The sequence below is a fragment of the Gopherus flavomarginatus genome, chromosome 1 (assembly GCF_025201925.1).
Source record: "Gopherus flavomarginatus isolate rGopFla2 chromosome 1, rGopFla2.mat.asm, whole genome shotgun sequence".
NCBI lineage: Eukaryota > Metazoa > Chordata > Testudines > Testudinidae > Gopherus > Gopherus flavomarginatus.
The window spans coordinates 75,058,528-75,083,958 of NC_066617.1; the positions used below are offsets into that span (position 1 = coordinate 75,058,528).

The 25,431-nt window shown below is 44.5% G+C and overlaps 1 protein-coding gene across 1 annotated transcript in view; it reads right to left on the bottom strand.

The window, feature by feature from the left end:
* Positions 1–25,431, bottom strand: part of LOC127042433 (matrix metalloproteinase-2-like) — a 207,523-nt gene that overhangs the window by 71,214 nt on the left and 110,878 nt on the right. The gene's annotated exons all lie outside the window — the stretch shown is intronic.

The following is a 25,431-nucleotide window of genomic DNA, read 5'->3' on the forward strand; positions in this document are numbered from 1 at the left end:
TGACAAAAATTAATATTTTACATTACATGACATTTGTTGCTCAGAAGTGCGCTTTGAATTTAACTTTATTTCACAAGTTTAATCACTAGGAAACAGGATTATGAATGTTATTGAATTGTACAGATGATACCTTAATTTACTTATTCTTATCAAGAATGGTACCCTGCTCTATTCTATTCTTCTTTCAAGGTTATTTACTGAGAAAGTTCCCAGGTCACTATAGTTTGTTGAACTGAATGAAACACAAACTCCTTTCTTTGAAAAGACCATGGAATTCTTTAATTGCTCTTTGTGTGCCTTATGGGAAAATGAATGCTAATTTGTGATTCACAACCTAAGGTAGTGTCTTATTAAAATGTATAAATTATTAGTAATTCTGCATTCATATCAGCAATTACATACTATAAAAAGAAAAACTTTATTCTACCCAATAGGTAAACTAATACAGCTCTGAGCCACTATCTATGCAGTGACTCAGCATACCCAACTGAAAGAACTCACAATCAGGCCAAACAAGAATCTTGCTCTACACTTTACTATAGTCAGATGCTGGTTCTGACAGGCTGTTGGGTGGGGAAAAGCAAGCTCAAGATCTGAGGACCTTTTGCAGTGAGCTGCACTCGCTTGTAAGCAGGGCCCTACCAAATTCAGTGTCCATTTTGGTCAATTTCATAATCATAGAATTTTTAAAATAGTAAATGTCATGATTTCCGATATTTAAATCCTGAAATTTCATGGTGGTATAACTGTAGGGGTCCTGACCCAAAAAGGAGGTGTGTGTGTCACAAGGTTGTGGGTGGGTGTCACAGTCTTATTGTAGAGGGGGTTGTGCTGCTGTGGGACACTGCCCTCAGAGCTGGGGGCATGGCCAACAGTCACCTCTCTCTGGCTGCTCAACTCTGAAGGCAGTGCAGAAGTAAGGGTGACAATACTGTGATCCCCTAAAATAACCTTGCACCCCCCCCCCCCCCGCAAATCCCTTTTGGATCAGGTCCTCCAGTTTGAGAAATGATGGTCGCCCCTGTGAACTGCATTGTATAAGGTAAAAGCACACAAGACCAGATTTCACGGGGAAAGACCAGATTTCATGGTCAATGACGTGTTTTTCTTGGCTATGAATTTGGTAGGGCCTTACCTATAAGGCTGATAAAATTGAATATGCTATTTAACAAACTCATTATTTATTCTGATATAGTAAACTTTCACCTTGATTGATATCTTATCTCTGTTCTTAAATGATAGATTTTATTGATCAGTCATAAACAGCTGCACATTAATTACTAATCTGGCAAAAGACTGTGAATTTACTGAGAGTAATGGCTTTCTAATTGGCGTGTAACTGCATTGGCTATAGTTCCAGAACAATGACCTTCTGGTTGCTTAAGGGCTTGTAGATGTTTATGGGCTTGATGCAGGAATGGCTTGGTGAAATTCTATGCCCTATGTTATTCTGAAGGTCACATTAGAAGATCATAATGGTCCTTTCTGGCCTTAAAATCTACAAGTGATTAAACAGTGGCATCTGCTTGTATAGACTGGTGTGAGACCAGGGAGTTGGATACGCTGTGTATCTCATTTAAAATGCTACTCTGTTTTCTAACATCTTCAGTGGAACCAGGGCCTTTAATAGACACTTGGGTCATTGTCTCTTCTTGCTCTAAGTTAAAGATGTCTCTGAATATAAATTGCTTAATATTAAAGCTCACTGGGAATACTTTTTGGAGGGCTAGTTCAAATCAGAGTTGGTACCGTCTTTTTTTTTTTATTTAACATTTTACACTCATACTAACCCTGGCAACTGAACTTCATGCAGTGGACACATACAATGCTGCTGACTAACCCTCAGTGTGCTGGCAGTCAGACAGAATATCAAGATACCTGTAGTGCTCCACAAATACAGACTAGAGAACTCCTCCGTGTCTTCCTTGATTGACAAAAAGCATTTTAAAAAATAATCTCAAGAATGCTTTCTGATGGATAACATCTAGTGCAGGTAAACAGTTTTATTTAGTCTGACCATCCTTAAATGTGTTCTGGTAAGCTAAGGGAAACTCTGGAGTTAAGATGCCGTGATTCAGAAAATGAGGTACGTGAGCCAATATCTGCTGACAAAAGCTCTCTGGACTGGATTTTTATGAACCATTAGCCAGTGTGGAATTGGACCCAAAGAATGGAACCTACTTTCAGGGTGAAATTCAGCCCCTTGTGGATGGTCAGTGAAAGGCCCTCTGTCACGGAAGCCCTGCATTGGGAAGAGGTGCAGTCAAAGTAGCCACAGTCTGCAATCCTATGTTCTATGGAAGTGTTCTCCATAGGCCTTCGATAGGCTGGTGCATGCAGTGGGGAGCATGAGAGAGTGTTGTGTGTATGTTGGCTGGAGAGGGAGGAAGAACGGTGGCATGGCCTTTGATATGCAATTATGTGTTTCAATTACTGGGAATGGTAGTGCTTATAGAGGAACAATGACTGCTATTCCAGTCCCATAGAAGTGTCCATTTAGTCTGGATGGAGTCCCTGACCTAAGCAGGACATATTGGTGGCAGCAGTATCGTGTAGTATCTCTCTCTTCTGGTATACAGAAATCAAAAATCTCAAAACAAGCCAGTTTCCAAGATCAGAAGGCCCCAAGTAATTTTCAAGTTGTAGTAAGTTTGCTTCTAAGTTTGTTCACCTTTAGAAAAGATTTGTATTGGTTAATATGCACTATTGTAATAATTTCTTAAACTAATTACTTATAGTTATTACTTTCAGTAACATAATAACTCAGATCATGTCCAGGAAGTCATGTTTTGCACTATTGCTTAACATGTAAATTAACAAGAGCAAGGACTGGGTCAAACAACATTTCCTTTTCTAGATATTCCATCTTGCTGTTCTTGAGAAGAGATTAACTATTGTATCTGTGAACATGCATATCAAAAAATGCTTCTCCTAATTATTTACATCGCCATACGTAATATGTACAATGTATGTCAAATATTCCAGTACCTCACACAGGATAGGCTTATAAAAGTCAAATGCTAAATTTAAGCAACACTGACTCATTTCTGACTCCTCCACTGTATTGAGTCTCACGTAAAGACTCAACATTCTGTAAGATTATTTAAATTTCTTGGTGACTGGAAAGCACACAGAGCATATATAACTTCTCAATTTTTACAGTGTAACCTATATTACACTTGCTCTTTAGAGCTGTGCCATGTAGATTACTGAAAAATAAAACCGAAATATGTTAATTTAATGCAATTCAATTTTATCTTTCCTGTTGCAGACCCTGAAAATATATTCCCTTTATGCAGGATAGAGCTAAATATGCCAGTGCTATACGATATATAGGTAGCACAAAACAAAGGCTGTACTCTGGCAGAGGCGACAGAAAGCATTGTTACAAGTGAAATACTTAAATACACAATTTTATATTAATTTATTAATATTCCTATAGTGCCTTCCATCTGAAGAGTACAAATAACTTTGTAAACATTAATGCATTTAAACCTCATGAGATTATTTTGATGGAGATAAGCATTATTGTTTTTGTTAGATTGAAACTGAGACTTAGATCAAGTGGCTTGCCAGGCTACAGAGGATGCACTTCATCATGAGACTCTTCGAACTTGCTGCTTTCACAGGGTCTTGAATCTTTAACAATGACAGTCTTACACTCAAGTGTTTTCTCATTCGTGTTAAATGTATTAGCAAAATAAACACAACTAAGATCTCTGAATAAAAATCTCTTCCCTCTGATTCAGATTTGACTTGCTTGGTGTCAGTCATAAACCAACTATACTAGTTCTTCATCTGGTTATGGTCTTCCATGAATAAGGGTGGGACAAAGACTCAAGAATCCAATATAAAGTAAATCAAAATGATTATTTATATTATGGCATCTAAATGTCTCAATCAGGACTGAAGCCTTATTGTACTGGATGCTGTAGAAATATGGAGACAGGCTCTGCCCGGGACAGCTTACAATCCAAAAAAATGTTGGGGAAACCTTTCAGATTTCCTTTTATACATCATAAAGACACAGGGGAACACAACCCCTCACTTCCATTACAGGTTCCTATTATGGCAAAGAGACACTTACTTTAATGTATTTCTTTTGTTTCATATTGCATTAGACCTAAAGGTGAAAGCAGGGCCAGTGCAAGGAAGTTTCGTGCCCTAGGCAAAACGTCCACCTTCCGCCCCTCCCACCCCTGCAGCAGCTAACCCCACCCGCCACGGCAGCTAACCCACCCCCCCCACCAGGGGAGCCCCCCCTCGCAGCATCTGCCCTTCCCCCTTGAAAGTCCCTCCTCCACAGCAGCTAACTTGGCCTGGGGAACCCCCCACCCCATGGAAAGCTAACTCCGCACCCCTCCACGGCAGCTAACACTGCCCGGGGAGCCCCCCTCTGCGGCAGCTAACACTGCCCGCTGCGGCAGCTGAGCCCGCCCCAGCTCTCCTCTGCTGAGCACGCTGGTACTGCTCTAATTCTCCTCCCCTCCCAGGCATGTGGCGCCGATTGGAAGAGATTTGGAGCAGGAGCTGTGTGCTCAGCGGAGAAGGCAGTGTGGAGGTGATCTAGGGCGGGAGCGGTTCCCCTGTGTGTCCTCCCCATTCCCCCATTACTGCAGGCGGCCCTCCCTGTGCCCCCCGCCCCAGCTCACCTCCATTCTACCTCCTTGCCTGAGCAGGCTTTTAGGCACCCTTAACCATTAGGTGCCTTAGGCGCTTGCCTAGTTTGCCTAAATGGTTGCACTGGCCCTGGGTGAAAGTAAGCTGGTACTGTACCTGCAGGGGCAGCTTCCCCAGGTGGGTAATTTAAAAGGGCCCTGAGCTCTTGACAGCAGCCGGAGGCCCTGGCCCTTTAAAGCACCACCAGAGACTCGTTGATGAAGCCCTGGGGTAGCGGCAGCATCTGGGAGCCCCAGGGCTCCGCAGGGCTCCGGCAGGGCTCCACTACTGCAGCCAGAGCCCTGGGCCCTTTAAATCACTGCCAGAGTCCCAGGGTCCCCGGCTGCTGCCGCAACTACAACTACCATGGGGCTCTGGCGGTGATTTAAAGGTCCCGGGGCTCCCGGCCCCTGTTACTGCAACCGGAGTCCCAGGCCCTTTAAATTGCCGCCAGAGCCCTGGGGTAGTGGCAGCAGTCGGGAGCCTCGGGCTCTTTAAATTGCCACTGGAGCCCTGGGTATTCTGACCGCCACTGCAGCTACCACTACCATGGGGCTCCGGCAAGGATTTAAAGGGCCCGAGGCTCCTGTCCGTGGCTACTGAAGCTGGAGCCCCAGGGTAGCGGCAGGGCCGCCCGGGGGGGCGGGCAAGTGGGGCAATTTGCCCCGAGCCCTGCAGGGGCCCTGGGAGCCCCGGCCCAGCGACAGTCCAGGTCTTTGGCAGCATTTCAGCAGTGGGGGGCCCTTCAGTGCTGCCAAAGACACAGAGCAAGTGAAGGGCCCTCTGCTACTGAAGACCCGGACCTCCACTGGGTGAGTACAAGCGCAGTAGCTCCCCCGCTTTGCCCCAGGCCCCCTGAATCCTCTGGGAGGTCTTGGGTAGTGGCAGTGATTTAAAGGCCCCACCCTTTCCTCCTGAGGGACCCCTCCCTCCCAGCCTCCTTAGAACTCCGGCCCAGCGTACTGGTAAGTCCCTTAAATTACTTTCACCTCTGATTTGATCTCTAGATCCTAATAACAGTTGGTACCCCATTATACTAATTGCTGCTGAGACATAACATAAGATCATCTCTGTCCCAAAGGGCACAGTCTCTGCTGCTTTAACTTTAATTCAAGGGTTGTAAGTTTGCATACTCAACTATGAAACTCCAGTAAAAAAGCAAAATGTATTAAAAAAAAAAAAGCACACATTCCTGTATAACATTAATAGTTTAACTCTAAATGTAGTGAACTTTGTACTACAAATATTCAAAACTGCTCTTTGTTGCTTAAGTGCTACATCTTCATTCTGCAAAATGGCCTGGAGGCTAGTTCTCTCTATGGCCCGGCCACTTGGAAACTTCAGCTTTTTTAATTATGGGTCTGGGAGGGGGGGGAAGAACTTCTTACAGCTGAGTATTTTTTCCCCAAATTTTCAATCCTTTGAGACCAAGTGTAGAAAACTTCAGCTGAAAAGGAGGATTTTTTTCTGAAAGTTAGAAGCATAAAAAGAGGTTATACTTGAAGTCCCAATGTAACCCTAATGAGAGCATGTGCTATCAAGAGAAATCTATAAGGATCACACAACAAAATAGTTATAATGAAACCATCAAACTCTTCAATTACCACAAATATCATTCTATTTGAGGAATACAATCAAGATAAATCCAGGCAAGAATGAAAACAGAGCTACAGGTACTTACAGGTACCCCTCAGTTTTGTACCACCTTTGTCTCTGGGCCATTTCTATTTCGCTCTGACAACGAATACCACTTCAGTGTAGTTTTGCCATTCTGCCCCCTATTCTTGGAAAAGTTCCTAGATATTCAGGCCAGAAGTCATTGGATCATAGTCTTACCTCCTATATTATACAGTCCTTATATTTCACTCTGTTACCCCTGTACTGAGCCCAGCAATTTATGCTTTCATTGAATGCAACTTTCAGACAGGCATTCAGTCTTGATTTGAAGATGGCAAGAGAAAATTCACCACTTTCCTTGGTTGTTTGTTCCAATGGTTAATCGCCCTCCCTATTAAAAAGTTGTACCTTATTTCTAATTTGAATTTGTCTGGCTTCAGCTTCCAGCCATTGGGTCGTGTTACATCTTAATTCTAGTGGAGGAAGAGCCTTTTGGTACCAGGTATTTTCTCTCTGTGAAGATACTTATTACACTAATTAAGTAACTTCTCAGAGCTGGTCTACACTACAGCTTAAGTTGCTGTAATTTACCATGCTCAGTGGTGTGAAAAAAACACATCCCTGAAGGACATAAGTTACAGTGACTTAAGCACTGACCAGACCTATGCTTCTGCCTCTTGTGGAGGTGGAGTAATTTATGCTGATATGCTACAGTGGTGCAGCTGCACTGATGTAGCACCATAGTGAAAACTTGCCCTCAGTCTCTTTTGATAGCTAAAGAGATTGAGCTCTTTAAGTATCTCACTGTGTAAGGCATTTTCTCCAGCCCTCACATCATTTTTGTGGCTCTTTCTTGCACCATCACCAATTTGCAACACCAGTTTTTAAAAACACAAACATCAGAACTGTACAAGATGTTCCATTGTCAGTCTCACCAGTGCCATATACAGAGGTAAAATCACCTCCCTGCTCCTACTTACTACTCCCCTGTAGAGGTAGAGTGGAAAATGATTTTATCATCCTGGAAAATTTTGAGATTTCAAAAAATTGGGGTGAAAATGCAATCTTAAATTTTCACAAACTGAAAATTTTGGGTTGGATCAATGGAAACATTTTGTTTTGATTTTGATCTTTTCAATCTCAAAATAAATTTTACTCTGTCCTGTCCTCATCATTATTAACCATTCCACCAATCTTTGCCATCTGCAAATTTTATCAGCAGTGATTTTATATTTACTTGCAGAACATCCACTGTGTCCCAAAATACCAGCAGCCCACGTTTTATTTGAAATCCATCCCCAAAACTCACTGCTTCCACAAATTAGCCCACACCAATAGAACTGGCATTGCCCACCCATTTATTTAAAATAAAATGGTTAAAGCAGTTCCAACATGGTCTCCTGTGCTTTTTCTTTTTGTCTCTTTAGGCTCTGATCCTGCAGTCCAATCTATGCAGGCACACTACTATACCTACTTGAAGGAGTATTGCAGGATTATTGTAAACTTTTAAGGGGAGGGGTACTGATTAGTTCTGTATTGTGTACCGGGACAAAGCACAACAAAATGACTTGAATAAGTTCTCCATCTACAGGTAAAATGGATTCTATTGTGACATTTTTGCAGGATTCTGGTAGCTCTGATGTTTTATGAATTCCACTTTCTAGAACAAGTATGTTATGCTGCACATGAAAGTATATTTTTGTCAGTCCTACCTTGAATTAAAAGGTCTACAACCAGCTATCTGAATTTAACACTCCCTGCTCCCCATTAAATTTGAGGTACCTGGATAAAAATGGACCTATATCCAAAAAACAATTGCAATTAGCCTTTTAAACAAAGCTGTTAAGCAATGGTATTGAAAGAGCAATACCTTATACATTTCCTTTGCGAAGAGCAGTTCCTTTCTTTCGGCCCAAACTTGCAATAGGAAGGTGTTTGGCATATTGCAAGATCAGACCCTTAATTTATTTGTTTTAGTGAGATTTAAGAAGAGAAATATTCAAAACACAAGATGTGGTGGTAGTAATGGGGGACTTCAGCGACCACCAAGAAGTCTGTTGGAAAAGCAATACAGGAAAACACAATATCCCACACATTTTTGGAATGTACTGGAGACAACTTTTTGTTTCAGAAGGTGAAGGAAGTAACCAGGGAACAGCCATTTTAGACTTTTTATTCTAACAGAGAGGAGGAATTGGTAGTGAATGTGAAAGTGGAAGGCAATTTGGGTGAAAGTGATGATGCAGTGACAGATGTCATTATTCTAAGAAAGGAAGGAGTGAGGGCAGCAGAATAAGGACGCAACGGACTTCAAAAAAGCAGACTTTAGCAAATTCAAAGAACTGATAGTAAAGTCCCAAACTCCTATGTCTACACTACAGAAGCTCTCTTGCCAACAGAAGTTATGCCGCTTGTGGAAGTGGGATTTTTTTTCTGCCAACAGGAGAGCTCTCTCTTGGTGGCATTGAGCATCTTCACCACACGTACTCCAGGGGTGCAGCCGTACTGGTTCAGCCGTGTCACTGCAGCGCTGTATGTATACACATGACCTTAGATAGAGGTTTTCTGAGCAGTTTTTGGCTGGTAAAATACTTCAAATATTAAGTGTATGTTCTCATTCATTTTAATTCTGAGAGAATAAATCATAGCAGGTGTATGTTCACCCAGTTGTGTCTGAGTTTAGAGGCATTACATAGTTATGCTGACAGATACTGGTGACTGCTTGGATCATGAACCTCTCTGAGATTGGGTGTGAGTGCACCCTTCACTTAAGACAGTTGGAAGAAACATTTAAAAGGCCACACCTAAAACACTATGTCTACGCAGCAGCTGGGAAGTGTGGGTCCCAGCACAAGTAGACAGACTTGTCAAGCTAGCTCATTAAAAATAGTAGTGTGGATATTGCAGCTATCCCTTGCAGCTTGAGTCCAAGCCCACCCAACTCCTTGGGTCTGAGCTCAGACAGCTGGCCTGAGCCGCAACATCTATACTGCTATTTTTAGCAGGCTAGCTCAAGCTGAGCTAGCACAAGTCTGGTTACCTTTACTGGGAATCACATGTCCTAGCTGCTGTGTAGACATACCCACAGAGTCTCTGCCCAGAAACTAGCATCCACATGGCACTAGGTATTGGTCTGACTGGGTGATGGGGAAGCTGGGGTCAAATGAAGGCAGAACAGAGGAACTGAGGCCTGGTCTACACAACACGGTTAGGTTGATGCAAGGCAGTTTCCATCAACCTAGCTGTGGATGTATCTACAGTTAAATTTCACTTCTGCTGATGTAACTGCCCCACTATGCTGACTTAATAATGCCACTCCCTGAGCGGCATAGAGTCAAAGTCGATGTAGCTAGATCAACTGAGTGTTAGTGTAGACACTGCATTACTTACATTGACTTACTGGCCTCCAGGAGCTGTCTCACAATACCACACACTGACTGCTCTGGTCACTGTTGTAAACTCTGCTGCCCAGGATCCACGCAGACAGGAATCCATCCCTTCCCTTTAAAGCCACACACATACTCGTGGCTGTGAGCTAGCCCCAGCTTCATTTCCCCAACACCCCTTCTCCCCAAGGGCTATACTCACCATGGCTGGTGCTGTGACTGACACTGTGCTATATCAGTCCCAAGGAGAAGTGAGAATGCAGAGCTCACAGCTTTCTGGGATCAAGGAGAGTGAATTCAGTTTTGATTTCTGTCATGATTGAATACAGTGACAATGGTACCTCTGAGTGTTGTATCTGCAGCTACCGGTATTGTGGTCTTGAGGGTCGCCCCCTCCACCTCCTTGGAATGCCTGAGTCATATAAGGAGGAGAGAGAAGTGGGCTTGGGATGTGTGATGAAGTGGGACTGTTCTTAATGTTTCCTCTGAATACTATGTGGGTGCCTCAGTTTCCCCTATGCATTTCTTAAGTCTCCAGCGTGCATAAATGGCCAACATTTTGTCTCCTGGCAACAAATGGCCGGGGCCCTTCCCCCCCTCCCCGCAAGGGGATGGCTAAAAGTGAACAAAGGAATCAGGTGACCTCCTGGACTGGGAAAGAGACAAAGACCAGAAAGGAGGGGCTGGAGGCAGTTTTACTTTGGATCTGGCTGGGGACAGTAAGTGAGAGCAGACGGGGTTGTCTGGCTTGCTGGGCCCCAGAATGGACCTGGCTGTGGGGTCCCGTTCTCTGTACCAACAAGCTCTGTTTTAGACCATGTTCCTGTCATTTAATAAACCTTTGTTTAACTGTCTGGCTAAGAGTCTGCTCCAAGGGAGAGGAGGCTCCCAAAGTCTTGACTGGCTTTGTGAGGAGCAGTTCCAGAGCATCATCCAGGGACTCCGTGACAGGACGACATGTCCCAGAAGATGCTGCAAGCCTGTGCTGCATCAGAGAATGAGACCAAAGCCTGGAGGATGACCCTTGCAGACAGCATGGAGAAGGAAAGAGTGGAGAGATCTGGGAGTCCAAGCAGGAAAAGGAGAGCGAGATGTACCAGGACACAACAGGGCATCTCATGCAGCAAACAGAAATGCTGTGGACTCTGGTAGATCTGCAGGTTCAAGAATCCCATGTTTGCCTCCTTCTGCGCCAATAGCCTCAATGTCAGGACCTCCCTACACCTTCCTCTTAACATTCCATGTTGCATCTGGGGTCACTGCCCTACCACTCCACACCAGGGGCTATTAATGACAATCACAGCTGCACACACACTGACCGGTGAAAGACATGGTGGGCATATGTGTACCTGAAATGGTAATGACCATTCTTTCCCCTCCATAAGTTCTGTTCCTTTACTTTATTAAGTTTTATTAAATTCTAAATGTTTGTTTATTGGCTGGGTTACAGAATAAAATTCTCTATTTTTTTGGAACATAATTCATCTTTATTTGTTCACAATAGATGCTGACTGGTACTGAGGAGACCTGACACACATCAATTTCCTGTTATTCTATGTTGTCACAGAACCCATAACCTCATTCACAAACAATATTAATAGGTGCATTGGCAATGTTATATTCCTACACACACTGCACTCACTGCAAGGTTCATTCTAGGCTTCAAAAGAGCAAGGCCAGGTAGAACACACTTCAGCAACACACACTACTCTGGCTCACAATTAAAATGGTCTTTCAAAGCCTTCCAGAGCTGCATAGCTCAGCATTGAGCTCTTCTTATCGTCCTTGTATGTGAGTGTTCAAATTCAGCAGACAGCCACTCTACCTCTGCCCTCCACCCTGGCACAAATTTTTCTCCCTTTTCTTCACAGATATTATGCAGGACCCAGCAGGCAGCTACAACTATTGGGATTTTTTTTTTCACTGAGGTCCCATCCATTCTCGTGAGTAGACAACACCAGTAGGGTTGCCAACCGTCCCAGTTTGCTGGGAGTCACCTGGAATCAGGCCCTATCTCCTGGAGGCTACTGAAGCCAAACTGGGAAATTTTAGGTGCTAAAAGTCTGACAGCACAGCAAGGCTATGGCAGGCTCCCTGCCTGTCCTGGCCCCGTGCCAATCCTGGAAGTGGCCAGTGCCCCTGAGGCCCCTGAGGGTGGAGATAAGGGGCTCTGTGTGCTGCCCCCACCCTAAGCACTGCCTCCACAGCTCCCATTGGCTGGGAACTGCCCCTCCCCCCACAGGGACATGCTGGACAGCTGCTTCTGGGAGTGGCGCGAGGCCAGGGCGGGCAGGCAGGAAGCCTGCCTTAGCCCTGCTGTGCCGCCGACAGGGAGATGCCTGCACCTCCTCCTGTGCCCCAACCCCCTGCCCCAGTCCTGATCCCCCTCCTACACCCAAACTCCCTCTCACAACCTGCACCTCACACCTGCTCCTGCACCCCAACTCTCTACCTTAGCCCAGAGCCCCCTCCAGCACCCAAACTCCCTCTGAGCCCTTGCCCCCTTCTGCACCCCAATTCTCCATCCCAGCCCTGAGCCCCTTCCTGCACCCAGACTCCCTCCCAGAGCTTGCACTCTGCACCCCTTACAACCACTTGCCCAGGCTCAGCCCGGAGGCCCTTCCCACACTCCAAACCCGTTGGCTGCAGCCCCTGCCACACCCCAACCCCCTGCCCCAGCCTGGTGAAAGTGAATGAAGGTGGGGCATATTGAGCGATGGAGGAAGGGGGAATGGAGTGATCTGGGTGGGGTCTCAAAGATGGGGTAGAGCCTTGGAGTAGGAGCAGGGTAGGGCAAGGGTGTTTGGGGTTGTGTTATTAGACAGTTGGTAATCCTAAACACCAGTGAGCCTTTAAACAACCAAAGACACATTCAACTGTCATTCTGCACCTAGTGAGCCTGTAGTTGGAGTACTTCTTGGTGCTATTGAGGTGGCCAGTGAATAACTTCCTGGGCCATGAGAACCAGGAATAGGCTCACTCTCCCAGGATCACTATTGGCATTTCAGTATTTTCAGTGCTAATCTGCTGATGTGGGAAGGAAGTCCCTGCTTGCAGCTTTCTTACTAGTGCTGTGCTATTAAAGATGTGCACATCATGCACCTTCCCTGACCAGCCCAAGCTGACGTTGGTGATCCAGCAGTGCTTGCGTTACCATAGAAAAGTTGCCAGTGAGTACATCAACGGAAAGGGCTCTGTGTCCTGATGCTGAATTTGGGCTACGTGTGCCATCTATCACCCCACCACAGTTCAGGAAGCCAATTGCTTCAAAACCATCCACTATGTCCTGCATGTTGGCCAGAATCACAGTTCTGCAGAGCAGGAGGCGATTAATGGGCTGGCATCACAACAGCCCCTTCAGTGGATTTCCCAGTTCCAAACTGATTCCCAACTGACCAGTAGCAATCTGGTGTTGCAAGTGTCCACAGTGTCAGCACGGCTCTCATTTTGGCGTCGCTGGAGGTCTGGGCCCAAGTTTGGTACACAGATCCAGGAAAGTGGCCTTGCACATCAAAGAGTTCTGCAGTCACCGCTCATCATCCCAAACCTGCATTCTGATGCAATTCCAGCAATCAGTGATTGTTTCTTGGGCCCAGAATTGGTGTTCTACCATCTGCAGTTCATGTTCCCCGCAGTTCCTCTTGCAGCTCTGCAAATATTGCAGGATCAGGCACCCTATGCTCGTAATGTTCATGATCATAGTGCAGAACTGTGCAGGATCCATGCTTCTGTCAGAGATGGTAGAAGAAAGGAGGGACACATGGGTTTGTGGGTTTTTTGAAAAGAAGCATGAAATATTATGGGGTGCAAGATTAAATTATTGGATGGAGAACACTGCATTATGCCCCATGCAACTTGCTTTGCCCCCACTCAGCATTGCAAAAGTTTTCCAAAACACCCTATGTTGGACAGTGGTGAGTTGCACAGTTCAATGCACTGCACATTGATACAAGCAATCTTGATGAGTATGTGCACCGCCAACACAAAGAGTGTATCATGCACACATACAAGCAATGTAATAACTGCAACAGCTGTATGCCAACATAACTTAGGTCAACATAGTTTTATAGTGTAGACATGGCCTGAGAACATACAAGAATAGAGATAAAGGCAGAGGCAAAAAACAAGAAAGCCAGGCAGCAGCCTGCAAATAGAAGTGGCCCTGGAAAAAGCTCTAGAGCTTTTTGGCCTGATGTGGGCTACAGAAGCTTGGGGCTGAAAGCTAAGGAACTGTTCCTTTTGTTTTTGGTTCTGCCTGTGTTCAGGGAAACAGGACTTTGTCCATCCCCTGCAAATAAATAGGATTGCATCAAAGAAAATATGACACTATCCATTTCTACTTTCAACTAGAACATCCCCATGGCCCTAAACTTTGATTAGCCATTCAGGTTGAAAAGGGGCAACCAATATTTACATCTTAGGAAATAAAACTCCCTTGTATAATCATAATGCCCAAGTATTCTGAAAGGTGGATACACTTGCCTAATGTTGTCTGTCTTTTAGATGCAATTCAGTGACCCTTAAGGGCAGTATAACACTTCACTCAGATGTTCAGAGATGCCAAAAGAGGATGTAGTAAAAAGAGTATAAAATAATTCCTGACAGTTTATTGTACCTTATGGAGCAAACATTTGCAAGTTATGCTAAGTGTTAATGAGTAAAGCATGTAAGCATGATTCAGTGCAGTGAGTTTCATGAAGAACATCCCTGTGAAGTGTTTACACCTATTTTACAGATAGTTTAACTGAGACACAAAGAAGCTAAGTGACATGCCCAGAATCTGTTGGTGACAGCAATAGGAATAGGCAACAGGAGTCTTGTCTGTTCTAACCATTGGACTCTTTATTTCAGGAAAAGAGTAAAGACTCTTCCCTCAATAATTGCTGCTGGAGGATTTACATCTGGGTCAGTTGCCCAGTAGAAGTGATTATTGAGTTCCTCCTTGCTGAAGCTGGTGAGACCAGTACCATGTTCCATTATATTTCTCAAAAAATGGATGGTTTAGAAAGCCATTAAAATAATTTGTTAGACATATTACTTGATAAAAGTATTGGTTTTAATCTCACATGCTGGACTTAACTCTGCTTCAGATAAGACAAGACCTTTCTCCATCAGCAATTTCATCCAACCCTAGAGTACTCTCTGACTGGGGAAGAAAAGCAGAAATGGAAATCACTTAGCTTGGTCTAAACCAAGGCCTTTAGTTTACTCTGCCATTTATAAAGGCACTTAAATTTACTTACAATTTTCATAATGGACATATAGCCAGATGCACCATAAATCATGGGAGTACAGCTTCAGCTGAATTTGCAACAACCCAGAATCATCAGGGGTCACCCCATCACTGTTGCTATGATCATCTCAATCAGATTTTAATTTTTTAAAAGTAAAGTGTAAAAAGGAAGGGCTTGTATTTTTGGAATCATGATATAGGATCTTATGCATTATTACCATTGGCCTGGCAGCTATAAACTCATAATTATGCTGCAGAAGTGTGCTATTTTCCTACAGCCCTCTAGATTGTGTGAATGAGCTGCAGAGTGTGTTATCAGATGCTTCCACTACCTTGGGGAATTCAGTCTTGGCATGAAATTAATCTCTTACAGCTGCTTTGGTAGAGCAGGTGAAAAGTGAAAATAATTATCAAAGCTCCATGGCTGCTGATAATTGTATGAAACCTCTGAATATGCCTGTGCTATAGGTCTCTAGCATAGCTTGTAATTCACTGAACGGAGATTGTTTAAAATAAAGAGCTGGACCATTTTCTTCGTGAATGGCTGCAAAGGCCAGCTAGTCAATCACACAGCTTTAAAAAGTCCTTCATAGTCTTAGTGCAAGCTTTGAATGAATTGCTTATTCAACATGCTCAAAGTCCTAACATGCACAACCTGGGCTACCCAGGGTATGTAATGAAGCTCAGTGTGTTGGCCTTCTTCCTAGCCTGAATTAAAAATAAAACAACCTGATTTTGCTAGTAATGCATATATGATCATTTTAAAATGCTGCCCTGTACCCTAGCAAATTACAACTGAATGGAATACATTTAATGTTTAACAGGGGTTGGTATGGTTAAGAATGACTTTGTTTCCTTTTCCTTTGCTTTTTATGAAGACTATGGTCTATCTTTAACTCTTCTCACTCTCAAAGTAGTTGTACAGAGCAGTTGTTAATAACAGGTCAACACTTTGATTTTTTAAAAATAAGTTACATACAGACAAGCAAGAACAAACTATTTCTGTATCAGGAGTTAGATTTGTGTACCCTCAAGTTTAACCTCATTTAAAAACTACTTGCTTACAGAATCAGACATAAAAATACAAATGTCACAGCACATTATTACTGAAAAATTGTTTACTTTCTCATTTCTACCATATTATAAAATAAATGGAGTATAAATATTGGACTTACATTTCAGTGTATAGTATACAGAGCAGTATAAACAAGTTCTTGTCTGTATGAAATTTTAGATTGTACTGACTTTGCTAGTACTTTTTATGCAACCTGTTGTAAAACTAGGAAAATATCTAGATGAGTTGAGTACCCCTGGAAGACCTCTGCATACCCATGGTTGAAAACCACTCATGTAGGATAGGGATTCCTCAGATGTGGTGTGTGAGAAGCAATACACTGTAACAATCTGATTTGTTCCCTTTAAGAAGGCACGGAGCCTGGGGCCAGCCAATCTCTGTTCCTTGAAATAGCCCCTTTAAGGAAGTAAGCATTCAAAGGAGCAGCAAACTAGTTGGGTAATGGGGCCAAGTGTTACTCAGATAGCTTCCTTCTTAACATGTTAAAACCCAGCTGTAAGGTGACTGATGTAAGGAAAGAAGGTAGCTATCCTAAAAAGAAGAATTATAGGGAAGTATTGAGTTAGGAGAGAGCTCTCTGGAATAGGCACCAGAATCTGAAGAGATTGGGGGCTGTAAAAGCCTGCCTGAATCATAGCACATCCACAAGAAGGAGGGCTGAGGGGGCCCCTGAACCAAGGCATTGAAGTGTGAGTGTCTAAGGATTAAGGTTGTCATGAACTGGAATATGGATGGTCAGGCCTACTGCTTGCAGCTAGGGTGGTCAGGCCTAGCGGTTGGAGCTGGAATCAGGACTGGAGCACAGCTGGGAACAAGGCTAATACAAGAGAGATCATAGCTGTGGACATGTGTATTGAATAGTCAGATATTCAATCTTGCTGTTAAGCAGTCAGGTGGTGTTGTCAGGGAAATGGCCTGCCCTGCTGTAGCTCAGCTGTACTTGTAGACTGCCTTTAGAGTGGGTAAAGGCAGCTATGAGCCCTCATTCCTTATAAAGGGAGACTCTGAGGAATGGGGCTGATACCTAGATAGAGTGCACTGTGGAAGCCTATTCAAATTGTGGTACAGCCCCAGGGAAGGAAGTTGGAAAAGGGATCCTACAGGAAGGAGTTGAATCAAAGAGCTGGGGTAGGAGGAATCCTGAGTGAAGGACTCCAGAAAGCCTAAGGGCTGCAATGATACTGGCAGAGCGCCCTGGCTCAGAGGGAATGGGGAATGTGAAGCCTTGGAACAAGGGTGAGTTGGAACTGATGCTACCTGGTGCCCGGGTAAAGCTGCCCCCTGCCCTTTCCAGACAAGACTTTACCCTCATCAACCCAACCTCATTGAGATACACTGTCTGAGCCCCTCTGTACTCCAGCCAGAACCCCTACCTTCAGTGTAACCTTATTAGTGCAGGTGGAAAATGGCTTTCCCATCTTGTGAAACTTTTCCTGATCTCAAATATTCAGTTTTGTCCTGGTGTGAAACCTGAGACCTTCTGAAGAGACACACACACCCCAAGACCTTTTGAAGTTACACACAGAAGTAGGATTTGCACTGGTTTTGGTTAGCAATTCTATCTTGAACCTGAGAGACCTTTCTGGACCAAAGTTTCAGTGAAACAGATATGTTCCCATTAAACATTTGTTTTGAAAAATATTCTTCACTAATTTTAACCTCACACCCCTAATCCTCCTGTGCAGACACCCCCAGACAAACTTTCTTATCTTCTAATTTCCTTCAAGCAGATCTCCACCAGCCAAATTCAAAACTTGTTTTGCAATGAATCTAGTCTTTAAGCCTGTTAAGGCCAAAAATACATGTGCACAAAAAGGAAAAATTTGCAAGTGGTATTTCATACATTTTTTTTCTTTTTTTAAAAAGAGTGTAGCTTAATGATATAGGGACATCAAAGATGTAAGCAAATGACAATAACAAAAATTCTAACTTAACAGGGACACTCAGGTCTTGTTTGCACTGAGGATTACCCAGTTTTACAGATAGCAGAAATTTGCACTAGTGACAGAGACAAAGAAAGCTGCAGTTTGTGGGAGTTCAGCTGGTGCACATCACTCCTTTTCTTACCTTCACTTGAGGTTTGCATTGGTACATCTACCCTGAATGCTGACCTGCCTCTCTCTCTCTCTTCCCCTTCAATGGCTGTGGTCTTGTTATCTACACTAGTTTTTAGCCCTAAATGTCTCTGTATGCACCCAATGTTTTTCTCTTGTGGGATCTTTGTTGATAACTAGAGCTGAATGAGTAATAGATTCTCTTGCTGCCTGCCCCTGCCCCTACACTCCCCACCCTGGCTAGGGTGGTGGCCAAACTCCTGACATTGTTTGTTTGTTTTGAACTGCAACTGAATTTTTTTTTCAGGTTTTTCTCGTCAAATCAGACAACAGGAAAAAAAATCTTGTTTGGGTTGAACAAAACACTTTCAGTGTTGACTTAAATCATTTTAGAAATGCATTTTTAGCAAACTTACTATTAGCTCAAAAAATGTCACCTAGCTCTATTGACAGTTCCTTTCACTGAGGAGGAGGAACTCTGCTTTAGAGGTAAAGAGATTTGTTGCATCTCATACATGTAGGTAGGTAGATCACTGTTTATATTGTGCTTTACAATTTTCAAAGCACTATAAGTGCAAATATGTACATAGAAAAAGTGCACTGAGCCATATCAATCATGGATGTGTTGAATTGAAGTGTTCAAGATCATGTATGTAGTGTCAAATTTTGAGTAGAATTTGACTTGATTCATGAATGTGCTAATATATGAAATGGCTGTCTGTCAGCAGATATTGATTCTGGAAAGCAACTAGTGCTAGAAAATTTGACAGGATAAAATTTAAATGTATGTTTGTCACTCACTGCTTGTTGGTCCTTATAGACTTTTTTAAACAAGTATGGTATTCATCCATGTTGGTATCTCAAATGACAAACCATGATGCTATAGTTCAGAAATGATACATGCATGAGATGTGGAAGAGAAAGTATAGTTAGTAACCTTCTGTATTCTAAGTAATTTCAACAGGAGCACACTAATAGCTTCAGCTGATAGGAATAACTCCTACCTCCTCAAAGAAAGAACATTGCCTCCATAATGAAATTCATGGAGTCCAAGAAGGCAGAAGGTAAGTAACAGCAGAATGGAAGATGGGCAGAACTAAGGGTAAGATCCACAAATGGACTTAGCCTCCTAACTGCCACTTTAGGTACCTAATGCCAACATTTGGCACTGCTGGGTCTTCAAACTCTCTGCTCAGCTGCTGCATAACCCTATAGGGGCCTAAATTCCCTAGGCATCTGAGGTTCTGCCAGTAAAGGCCCCAAGCACCTAAGTTTCCACTGGTGGGCTTATGCAAAACCACCTAAATCCTGATACTGCCAAGATGCTTGGTGCCCTTGCTCACACCTAAGCCCCAGCAGGATTCACAAACTAGAAGTTTCCCCACCTATCTAGCCTGTTGGGCCTGATCAAGTAGGCATGCTCTGAGAGCACCAAACATGCACAAAAAATAGCCAGGGCATGTGTCTCCTCATATACCCGATAGCCTAGTGCAGTGGTTCTCGGTGAACCACTTAATGGTCTTTCCAAATGTTTGTATTGTTAGCTAACTATTGCAAAGCACTTTGGATAAAAGCACTATATATAAAAGCACACAACTCATATTTTAATATCTGTAGTCTTTTATTTTTCTAATGCAATGGATGTGCCCTCTCTTCCCCACCACGGCAGCCCCCGAGCTGGGGCTGGGAAGGAGGGCCATCTCTCCCCAGCAGCCACAGTCCTGAAGCTGGGGAAAGTCACCTTTCTCTGGCTACCACAGCCCTGTACATCCCAAATTCCTTCCACCCCCCTCTTCTCACCCCACTGCCCCCTCTCACCTACCCCCTAGTCCTCCCAAGGTCACCACCTCACCTTACATATGAGTCTTCTCCAGTGTCCAGGCACCTAATTAGTAGAGCTACCCCTGTGCAGCTCCACTAATTAGGTGGGTAGCCCTTTACTCTCTTGTGGGCAGCCGCCCAGGCATGCACCTTATAGGGAACTACCTGCAGGCCACCTGAATGGATCTTGCAGACCACTGGTAGTTCGTGGACCACAGTTTGAGAACCTGTGGCCTAGTGGTTAGAGCACTCACCCAGGAGGTGGGAGACCGAGATATGAATCCCCACTCTGCCTGATTTAGAGCATAGACTTGAAGCCAGGTCTCCCACTTCCTAGGGGAGTGCTGTACTCCCCATACCATTGCAGGGTGGGGCTCTGTAAAGCTCTCCTGTTAAAACTGTTCCACTTCATACAAGCCATGGGTGTGTATTGGGCTAGAGGGGCAGGCTGTATCCCAGTGGCTAGGGCACTCACCTTGCACACAGGACATCTAACTAGGGGGTTATTGGCTGTAATACGGAGTGTCTCATTTTTCATGTGAAGGATGACATGGCTTCGGTGCCCAATTCCAGGAGAGCGTTCATGGCTGAGAAATCTAAATGGAGATAGGCACCTCCCTCTGGCCTGGCCTGAGGCACCTAACTACCTTTGAGGGGTAGGGTTTTGGCCTTGCACCACTCCTTGGCATTTACTATTGGTTGGCCTAGGTGGCTCCCCACTCATCTTGCTGGTTTCTGTGAATCCTATTCTTAAGCACCTAACTCTCCCCATGCATTGTATAGGGAGCCTGGGTGCTTAACTGGAGGCTGAGGGTTCCATGGGGGCGGCAGGGAGAACTGGCCATTGCAAAACTCAAGTCTCTCTATGGATTTAGCCTGATGTAACTCGTACATCATCTAGAACAAAGATTTGTGCCCTGAAACCATTCTGTTGTTCATGTCCCTTCAACCCTCAAGTCAGTTATTGGGGAGAGTAACTTTTACATCATTTTTAATTGAAAGAAGGTATCTTGTATTTTATGAAAGAGCAGGTACAAAATAAGCTTGAGTAGAGTAGTTGTAGAGAGATGTTTCTAGACTGTCTAGTCAGAATAAAATGAGTATTATCAAATTGTATGAGAAACTGGACTTGGTTTAAAAATATTTAATAACCACAGATGTAAAGTCTTCAAAAGATACGTTTTTTGGCTAATTCTTTTGTTTTAGAAGAAATGAAGTGGGAGAAACCAAGGGATCTGGAGTAATTTTTGAATGTAAAATATAACTATCATGGGTTGGGGAAGTAGGGGTATTGGTATGAAGGAGGCGGGCAACCATATTCTGGAATGACCTCCTTTCATTTTATAGCCAATATAATGTACTGACAACACAAAGAGGGAAAAATTTCTCACCCCTTCTGCCCTGAAAACAGCTGCATAAACTTGTTGCTTTGAATTTTGAAACATTACACTTGTCTTGAATCCCACTCAGTAAGTTGGATAGCAGTCAGAGTGGCCGAGAAATCCTGTCACTCAGCAGCATGAACACCCCCCCTTAGATCATCTCTCCCAAACTGATGCTGGAGAGGAAATTCCTCCTGGTCTTAATGGGTATGTCTACACTGTGTTGTAAACCCAGATCTGTGGGACCAGGGCTTGTGGACTTCGTGATGTCAAGCCTGCACTTGAGCATCCAAACTGCATTGTAAATCTGGGTTTACAGTTGCTGGATTTGGGTCTCTGAGCCATGCTAGCACATGCATACTGCGCTACTCAGATCTTCTGATTCAGGTTTGCAGCCTGACCAGAGTCTATGCTGCAAAATGGCAGGGCTTGGCCCCAAATTACTGCAGAACTTGGACTCTGACCCAACCCCCTGACAGGGTTCTAGGAGCTTGGTCCTTAGTGCTTGCTAACCGGAGTCAGACTGATTTGTGTGGATGGAAGAGGGGCTGGGGTTCAAACCTGAGGCTAACTGTACAGTGTTGTTGTATCCAGGTTCCTCATTCCACTCATTTTGCTCTGAAGGACATCCTTCTCAAACTGACTGGCTCCATCTCCAATCACAAAATTGGGACTAATAGCTTTTCACCTGTCTTTACAGCATATGTGGCAATGTAGACAGGACTCGGGTATTCTTACAATTGTGTGTCTAACTAGGGCAGTGTTTCTCAAACTGGGGTTGCTGCTTGTGTAGGGAAAGCCCCTGGCAGGCAGGTTTGTTTACTTGCCCTGTCCACAGGTCTGGCCAATCATGGCTCCCACTGGCTGCGGTTCGCTGCTCTGAGCCAATGGGAGCTGCTGAAAGCGGCATGGGCTGAGGGACATAGTGGCTTCCGCTTCCAGCAGCTCCTATTTGCCTGCAGCGGCAAACTGCGGCCAATGGGAGCCACGATCGGCCGGACTTGTGGACGGGACAGATAAACAAACTGACTCGGCCCGCCCTGCCAGGGGCTTTCCCTACACAAGCAGCGACCCCAGTCTGAGAAACACTGAACTAGGGTGACCAGATAGCAAGTGTGAAAAATCGGGACAGGGGGTGGGGGGCAATCGGCACCTGTATAAGAAAAAGCCCCGATATTTGGGGCTGCCCCTGTAAAATCGGGAGATGAGGTCACCGTATATCTAACCCTACTTTGGGTGGTGGTAGACCATCTAGACGAATCTAGACTAGAACTTGCACCACGGCAGCTCCACTGGTAGTAGCACTAGCAGTGAATTAAAGGTCTGAGTTTTCCTGTTGTATACAAGACCATCCTCTAACCTCTCTGTTATGGTGCAGCTATTATGCATAGACCTGAATTTGCTCCTTCAGCAAGCTGCCACTTGTCTTTATTAAGGGAAATCTTTATTGCCATTGTAGTGGAGATCTTAGAATATACAAGGGCTTTATAATTCCAGATAAGATTGGATCAGCTCCTTGCCTCCTCATGCAACTTCTTGCACTGCACAGACAGTACAAAGCAGTAACTAGTATAACTGGGGGATTCCCATGAAGGGAATAGCTGGGTGGTGTAAGACTAATATACTTACCCCTTATCTACTGCTCTCCCCTGCATATCAGGACAAGAAGATAAGCCATGGTAAATGTGGAAGGGGACAGGGCTAGCAGACTCTGTGCTTTTGTGATCTTTGGCTGACAGAGTGGTAGGCATTGTGTAGACTCTGTGAGTGCTCTGGGGCTGGAGCACCCATGGGGAAAAATTACTGGGTGCTCTGCACCCACCAGCAGCCAAGCTTCCCTGCCCCATCTCCTCTGCTGCTTCCCCTCCCCACGTGTGCCACGTCCCAGCTCCTCCACCTACCTCCCAGCACTTCCCGCAAGCTCTGGGAGGGAGGGGGAGGATTGGGAACATGGCATGCTCAGGGGACGAAATGGGGAAGAGACGGGGCCAGGGTGGGGATTTGGGGAAGGAGTCAGAATAGGGGCAGGAAGTGGGAGGAGTTGAGATGGGGACTTTGGGGAAGGGATTGGAATGGGGTCGGGGCAGGGGTGGGGCCAGGGGCACAGAGGGAATGAGCATCCACCAGCAGGAGCAGAAGTTGGCACCTATGTATGTAGACAAATTGAGTTTGTTTTGTTTTTTAAAGCCCCCAAATGAACTCCACATGATGATTGTTGAAGTATGGTGAAATTTGGCAGTGCCTTTTATTTTTACTTGTGACAGTGGTGGGTTTTAGAAATTACTGGATGAAAATCAATGGCCTCTTTTAAGCAGGAGCTCAGATTAGATGATCATAATGGTCCTTCTGGCTGGCCTCTGAATCTATGAAATATTCAGTCATCTGTCTCATTCATGCTCAAAGTTGTAGCTGGAAGGCTAAAGTATACAATTGCTCACTTCATTAAAAAGGGGAATTGTGTGCGTGTGTCTCATGGACTCTTGTGTTCTCCTATTAATTGTTAGCTGCCTCCCAACTTATAAATTTAATGCAGCACTTTAAGCAATTCTCTAGCTTAAATTTAGACAAGGTAAATAATATTACACCACTTACTGGACCAACAAATAACTATATGCATATATTTTCAAGTCAAAAAATATCTCTCTAAAGTGTTGGCAGTTTTATTGCCTATAAAAAATTCCTATCAATCAGAGTGCTAATAGAATAAGTTCTCCAGATTCCCTGGATAGCGATTTGAAAACAAACAAATATAATCATTTCAGTCAGGTATGTCGAAAAGCACTTATTAATGGTGGCTGCAGTGAAATTCACATCTTGACAATGCATTTGAAGTCTTTGCTGTAGCCTTTTCTTTTTGTAAAGAACCAATGCACCGTGATTTTAATTATCCCAACAACAAAAGAACACCAAATAAACGGGAAGTCATAAGCATCAGGCTTGACAGCTTTCAAATGAGAATGTAATGTTCACTCCATCTTTTGTTATGTTAATGTTTATCTAGTTAACTGCAGTAGCTTGAGAGTGCCATTGTACAATAAGGGCTGGTCTACACTGGTGGTGGTGGGGGGAGAATAGATCTAAGATATGCAACTTCAGCTAAGCTATTCGCGTAGCTGAAGTCGAAGTATCTTAGTTCGACTTTCCTGGCCATCCTCATGGCGGCAAGTCGACTGCCGCGGCTCCCCCATCAACTCTGCTTACTCCTCCTGCTGAGGTGGAGTACGAGTGTCGATTCGGGGATCAATTTATCGTGTCTAGACGAGATGCGATAAATCGATCCCCGATAGATCGATTACTATCCGTCGATCCGGCAGGTAGTGTAGACTTGGCCTAAGGTTTGAAAACAAATTCCCCATATGAATCATAGGGAAGCAATGTGGGCAAATGGACAGAGCATTAGACTGGGACTCAGGAGCCCTGGGTTCTATTTCCTGGCCATTGGCTTGCTGTGTGATGCTGGGCAAGTCACTTCCCCTCTCCATGAGAGTTTCCCCATCTGTAAAACAGGGATAATGGCACTGAAATCTATTGTAAAGTGCTTTGAGATCTGCTAATCAAAACAGCTAGGTATTATTACTTTTATTTTTGTATACAATGCCCTATTTTTGCTACATGTCCTTGTAGACATAGCCTGAAATCTACACTTGGATCTGGGCCTGTGATTTCCAGTTCAAGCAGACATACTCGCACCAGCTCTCATCAAGCTACCATCCTAAACCTAGTAGTGGTTGCTGCCTATGCTGCTGCAGCTAACGTGGCTGCATGGACTAGCTGCTCTAAGTACCCATGCGTAAGGGGACTATTGCCCCCTTACTAACATTCAGAGGCGGTGTTTTGGTTGCTAGCTCCCAGCACTAAAAGGGGAGGTGTCGATTGGAAATCAGGACCCTGAGACTGACAGTCCCTAGGAACAATGGTGAGAGGCCAATGCTCCAGGTCAGCCTGATTGACAGGGTGGGCAGGCTAATCAAGGAGACAGAAGGCCAGGGTGGGTCCCATCCTCCATGTGAGCTGGAATTGCCTGGGTCAGACAGAGTGGGGCTGAGCTAAGGAGAAAGCAGGGACTCAAGCTGAGCTGAACAGCAGAGCTGTGCCAGATCAAGAGGGGCCAGAAAAGCAGCCAGAGGCACAGCCCAGGGAGAGCAGATCTGGGCCGCCCAGAGGATTCAGGGAGCCTGGGGTCTTCAGGGGCGGGGGCTCCCTG